The sequence below is a fragment of the Arabidopsis lyrata genome (genome assembly GCF_000004255.2).
Source record: "Arabidopsis lyrata subsp. lyrata unplaced genomic scaffold ARALYscaffold_6, whole genome shotgun sequence".
In the NCBI taxonomy this organism is placed as follows: domain Eukaryota; kingdom Viridiplantae; phylum Streptophyta; class Magnoliopsida; order Brassicales; family Brassicaceae; genus Arabidopsis; species Arabidopsis lyrata.
Genome location: NW_003302550.1, coordinates 21,170,474 through 21,176,473, shown reverse-complemented (window position 1 = coordinate 21,176,473; position 6,000 = coordinate 21,170,474).

The window sequence follows — 6,000 nt, the reverse complement described above, 5'->3', positions numbered from 1 at the left end:
TATTATTTTAATAAACATGGATAACAATGAATAAATGACAGTTTTACAAATATTTATTATTATGATACTGATTTGCTTATTAAAATATGTAAATTTTCTTTTCTCTTTTTGTATTTATCGTCGAAAAATTTAGAAACCCTAAATCATGCACCGCCTCCTATTCAATATAAATACCTTGCTCATGGTATTCAATTTCAGATCATAACTAACCCTTGTTTTTTTTGTTCTTTTTTTCAAACTTTTTTTTGCTTCTACCTAATTTTAATTTTTCTTTTTATTGTAGGGTGGATGTATGGAGGGGACGATGTGAACTGGTGTATGGAAAATTTGGACCTAATTCAATGAATAAACAGGTAATCTTATAGTTTATATGTACAAATTTGATTTTTTTTTTTTTTTGTATTTATGGTTTCACTATTTTCACCACTAATCAATTTTTATAATCAAAAAGTTTGGTTTCAACTTTTGAGAAGGTAATCATCGATGGTTTGGTATGTTTTTTTTTGTTGTAAAAAGATGAGGTATCTCCCGATTTTGTTGAGGTACATGTTCTTATTATTTTCAAATATGTCTTTTTCAGAAGAAACACTCAACTTTTGATAACACAGTTGCCACAAAGTCAGAAAGATGACTTATTTCAGGGATGAATCTTCAGAGGAGGCTAATTTTTGTCGTTAATACAATTTAAGTATTCCTCTCTTTAGATTAGGGATAACAAACTTGGCTGTTAAATTCAGGAATTACTCTTCGTTGCCAATCTCTCTCCCCAAACTAAAATATTACATATATGGAAGTAGTAACTTAAAGTTTTTGGTATCGAGGTCATTCTAAGGCACTGAGATTCGGACTTTGGTATGTATAGGATTCGTTTTCCATGCACTAAGATTTAATTATTGTTTAATTTATTGGTTTTTAGGTTTCTTTCCATGCTCTGATGCGTTTTCGGGTGTGCCAATGGAAGCTTGCATCACTCTTTACTCCAAGCGTAAGTATGCTCTGCATTAGCTTCTTCTGTTCCATTGGTTATTATGGGTTTTGACTTTTGAGAAATATACAACAATTTAAAACCAGGTTTTGTTGTTGATTGGTTCGGTTTGTATACCATATTTTGCTAAATACATATGACCATAAATAAGACCAAAGGAGCTGGGTTAGCTCCTTTGCCAGCTAGGTTGACTTCGTCTCCTCCCCGTCTTGCGGATTTCCGTTATTCAACGGGTATATTTGAGAAGTATACGGTACTAAAACCACAACCATTGATCTTAGCTTGATCGGTTCTTCCATAGGATTTATACATAAAAGTAAATTGTTTTGTTTAATAATTTTCCATTGCATGAACTTTCGAGACAACAAGTGGACAGGAGTGTAATGTCATCAAAAGTCAAATCAAATACTGTGAGGAACATAATAGACAACGTTGGCTTCTTTCGCAGCTGCTCAACGTTGTCTCTCCCGATGGTCCCAACACTCTCTTCTTCTTTTTTTGTCAACATTCAAACGTTGTTTAAAATAAATAAAAATTTTTAACCTTAATCATCTTTCTAGATCTTTAAATGCCTAAAACTTCAACTTAATCAGTCAGCAATCCGTCACGTTAATGATTTTGAAAGGAAGACTTTTGTTTTGTTTCGGTTAGTTTTGTTTGTTTAGTATTTTAATCACAAGATAACTCTAATTTCCCATTAGAGTTGTGTTAATTGTGTTGATTATGATTTGGCGTTCCAATTCTGATATTATTTTTATGTTGTAAATCTTAAACTGTTACGTTATTGTTCTACCTTCCTATGTGAGAAAAAAAGAAAATGTTTTAAAATTTTGACATGGATAATAATATAATTGTAAATCTATAATAATTATATTATCATTTTATTTATATTTTTCAAAAAGAAATATAGTTATCTTAATAGATTTAATATGATAATGTCAAATATAGTTATAAATCTAAAAGAGTTATGTTATTATTCCATCCTTTTATGAGAAAAAACAGATATTCTCTTAAACTTTTAAATTAACGTGGATAATAATAAATAAATGATAATTTTACTAATATGATAATGATTCGGTTTTAATCTTACCAAAAAACAAATAATGATTCTGTTTTAAAAATATATAAATTTTCTTTGTTTAGTTGTAGATATTGTCATATAAAAAATTCTTAGATCCTCCACTGCCTTAATTTTATGTAAATACCTTGCTTGATATTTAATTTTGATTTGATATCATAACTAATCCTTGCTTTTTTTTCGGCACTAACCATTGAATTTTTTATACTGCCATTTAATTCTTGCATAAAAAATAATAATTAATAGTAGTGTTTATTATGAATGCAGGTTTGTTTTCCATAAAATCTAGATTGGATTTATGGAAGCACGTCATTGTTTCCAGTGCGAGGAAACAAATGTCGTATCACTGCTGTTGTGGCTCTTTAGTACTTTCGTTTCTGTTTATGGCTTTGCTTCGGTTGTATGGTTAGTCATCAATCATTGATCTTCTCATTGTTTGAATATTGTTGCATAGGAAAAATCTTCCTTTTTTATGAATCTTTCAAAAGTTGGGTCCATGCTATTCTCAGTGATTGATTACGTTTATTGAATATTTGTGTGCTTCCTCTGCTGATATTCTAATTCATGCTTTATTCGTCGTCTTTGATACACTCTGATTAACCATTGTGGACCTCTAGAGTCTAATTTGTAATATTAATGCAAGTCTCTTTAACTTACGGATTATGAAGAGCATCCTAAGATCGTTTAATTTGATTCATGCTTTATGTGGCTAATGTTTGGTCTTGGATGTGAATTAGTCTATCATGTTTCTTGGAAGGTAGGAAGCAATCTTGATGTTTACCAAAATCCAATGTGCTCTTTTGTAGCTCAGTTTTGAAATATGTACTAATTATTGTAGAGGGAACCCGAAACAAAGAGACCATATGTATGATTTTATATGCGAAGAGAAGCTCCGAATTTGAAATCGTCTCCACTCCGGTGATATGTGGCCATGGTGTGAAGAAGTCTGGAGCCATGGTTATTTCAGATTCGGACATAACCGTAATTGTTAAACTAATAAAAATAAGATCAAACGTACCGGATTGATGAGAATTTTTGGTGTTCTTCGTCATGTTCTTCGTCGTATGGATCTAACAAAACAAAAAAAAAATATATACCCCAGAATTTTTTTTTGTTTGTTAATAGAGAGAACCCACCAATTTTGTAGCGTTGATTGTGACATCGAATTGTTTGTCGGATGAATATAAGTCTCTAATCCGGAGACTGAAGTTGAACCCTAACAAAAACATATATTCATAGCATAAAATTCATAAATAAAAGGTAGAGCATCACATAGCTTTTTCTTCAAAGCCAACACATCTCTCTTTGTAGCCGAATTACTCTCCAGTTTGGTATATACTCAAATTTTCCAATGACTTCCTTCTCGAACCTGGAGCGTTTTTGCTTTGCCGGATATTTTTAGGATATGGCTCTTATGTATCTCTTGTGAGTCACTTGATATGTTGTTTAGGTAAAACTTTTGGTTTGAAAGAGAATGATCTACGACAAGCATAATCGGTTATTTGTTATATATGTGGCCATGTTCATATTGCTTTCTCCACAAGCAATTTTCCAGTTTTGTAGCATTCGATATTTAAATTTAAAAGCTTCAATACGTTGTATACATGTGTATGTATGTACATATATGAATTATTCTCAGTTGCACATAGTGGTTTCTAAGGGATAGATACTTGCTCTCTGTAACCCTCTCATTTTTAGTACCTATCTTCAGTGTTTACTTTGCTAAGAGCTTCTTGATAGGCATACATCTTTGCAATCTCAGATCAATATACTACAAATACATATACGATACAGTTAAGAAAATGATATTTCTCTTACAACTTTTTATATGGGTTTTATAAACAAGAGATCAACTGAAGGGTTACGCAGCGACCAATGGTGAAGGTAGAGACAAAGATACTACAATAGGGACGATAAATATGACACGATATATACAAAGGAGATGCCTGTTTCTATACCATTGAAATTTTACGTACATAACTACTTCAAAGAGCAAGATGACTTACTTGATAGGTAAGAGATATGGTAAGAGATTATATTTTTCAATTATTTGTTTCCAACTACGAAAAACTCCAGTGACATACAATCTAAAAGCATGAATATGTCATAAAATCAAGAATACAACAAAAACCAGGAAGATGGGCCCAAATTAAAGTCCGAAACTGGACGTGGGGAACCCACGGACAGTGGCGGTCGGAGCGTTACAAATATGAAAGAAACAAGGAAGCGTGAATATGTCATAAAACCAAGAGTACTACAAAACCAAGAAGATGTGCTCAAAGAACGAAACTGGACGTGGGAACCCACAGACAGTGGCGGTCGTGGCATTACAAATATGAAAGAAACGAGTAAGCATGAATATGTCATAAAATCAAGAGTACTACAAAACAAAGAAGATGGGCCTAAAGACCGAAACTGGACGTGGGGAGCCCACGGACAGTGGCGGTCGGGGCGTTGCTAATATGAAAGAAACGAGTAAGCATGAATATGTCATAAAATCAAGAGTACGACAAAACAAAGAAGATGGGCCTAAAGACCGAGACTGGACGTGGGAACCCATGGACAGTGGCGGTCGGGGCGTTGCTAATATATTGTTGGTTTAAATATATAGATTTTTTATATTTAATTCTATTATATATATCAAGATATAAACACTAATAATTGTTTGTGATTCAAAAACACTATTAATTGTTGATTACTAATAATATATATCAAAAGTTATAGCGTTTTACCATAATTCTATATTAATGTCGTTATAAAAATTAGACTCTTGACAAAATTAATTCAATAAATATCTCTAACTTGATAACCCTAAATATTAATTATTAATTCTGGTCTTAATCAACATACAACCCCGCGCTAGGCGCGGGGACCTCCCCTAGTTTGATAATAAAACAATAGTGTTATTAACTTATAATTGTTTTTGTTTGAAAAACCTTTCTCTTTAAATATAAAAAAAAAAAAACTTAAGGGCTAGAAAGGCCCAGAAAAGGGCTCAACCCTGTTTTAAATTTTTTTAGGGCTTAAAAAGGGTTATGGCTCACTTAGGGTTGGGCTTTAAATAAATAGGGCCGGGTTGGGCTGGGAAACCCTATTTAACATCCCTATGAACAAGCGATCGACAACGGAGATAGACTGAAAGTCCATGATTCACCGGAGAAATCGCGTATCTCGAGGATCACAATTCAAAAATATCATGAAAGCAAATCACTCTTAAGAAAACCTAACCACGTCAATTAGAGGTAAAGACCCGGAAGTCTGGAACACATGTCATTAATTTTTTTTCTTTTTCAGTACACATTAATATTGCTAAAAATTAATTTTTTATTGTATATTGAATAATTGAATTTTTCACGAAAGCATTAACAAACTCGAAGCTAAATTGAAGATGTTGAAGCAATTTGTAGTTTGAGATCTTTATAATAAGTTTAAAAGCTTCCAGATTGATTAACAATTCATGAAAACTATGAACATTATGGCTTGGAGAAGCCACATCAATCGAAGAAAAAAAAAATAGTCTATTTCTTCGGAGAAGACGATATAATATGGTCCAATTAACACAAACCCAAAACAAATGTTGAAATTCCTTTTTATCTTTGTAATTGTTTAACAAATAGAAATTGAAAAGCTTGAAATCTCATTTTTTAGTCCAAGAATTATGAGGAAAATTTTTCATATTTATCAAGATCACGTTTTGATATGTAAGCCACCACCCTCTAGTAGTCTTAATCGTCATAGTCACCAACTCGCCGAAGCTTACCATCGTCACTTTCTTTGGCACTCGAGATTTTGTTGTCGTTTTATTGTGTCTTATTTCATCTGGAACTCTAAATTACCGGCTTTGCTTCGCACCACCATGGTATCATTGTTGAAGTTCCTCATTATAATTGTTGTTTGTAATCACATGCCGAGAGGATTTAACAATCATATAACAAAT